General features: G+C 46.1%; 1 protein-coding gene across 2 annotated transcripts in view; it reads right to left on the bottom strand.

Annotated features, from left to right (window-relative positions):
• sbno2b (strawberry notch homolog 2b) overlaps positions 1-647 on the bottom strand; it is a 61,778-nt gene that overhangs the window by 48,612 nt on the left and 12,519 nt on the right. The gene's annotated exons all lie outside the window — the stretch shown is intronic.

Raw genomic sequence — 647 nt, 5'->3', positions numbered from 1 at the left:
ACACACACACACACACACACACACACACACACACACACACACACACACACACACACACGGAGTGTCAACATATGGTGGCATAGTACTGGCACAACTCACCCCTTGGTGCAGATGGTTATATTTTGCGTTAATATAGATGTTAAAAACCTACACTAAATGTTGATACGCTTAAAGACGGTAAATTCCAAATTCAGAGCATTAATATAGCAGCTTACAGCTATATGTTCCACAAAGATATAGCGGAGATATGAAGTCCTGAGCAGAGAACCGCGTCGATGTCCCTCTGTGTGTGTTGTTATCCGAAGCTTCACCGTGCTTTGTTTAATGTTGCCGGTCGAGTCCCGGTGTGTGCGCCCCCACCGGGGTGACCGCTATCTGCTCTGCACGAGGAGGTCAACATCGATAACGGCTGTCCGAGCCACGGTGTCGTCGTAGAAGCATAATCATGAAGTTTAGTCAGGCGGTAGATCACTTATGTCACAAACAGCTATGGGTGTGTGTTACAGCTAACGCGGTTTGTGTAAAATGACAGGTTAGACTAGCTAGACCAGACAGTCTAGACTTAGGAAGAAGACTTCCTACAGTGTCAATAAGCTCCCCACTACATCTCTCTCTTTCTCATATATACACACACACACACACACACA

Source organism: Anarrhichthys ocellatus, unplaced genomic scaffold (genome assembly GCF_004355925.1).
Source record: "Anarrhichthys ocellatus isolate YVR2014 unplaced genomic scaffold, GSC_Weel_1.0 scaffold42, whole genome shotgun sequence".
NCBI classification, from domain to species: Eukaryota; Metazoa; Chordata; class Actinopteri; order Perciformes; family Anarhichadidae; genus Anarrhichthys; species Anarrhichthys ocellatus.
This window is presented reverse-complemented; position numbering and strand designations above follow the sequence as displayed.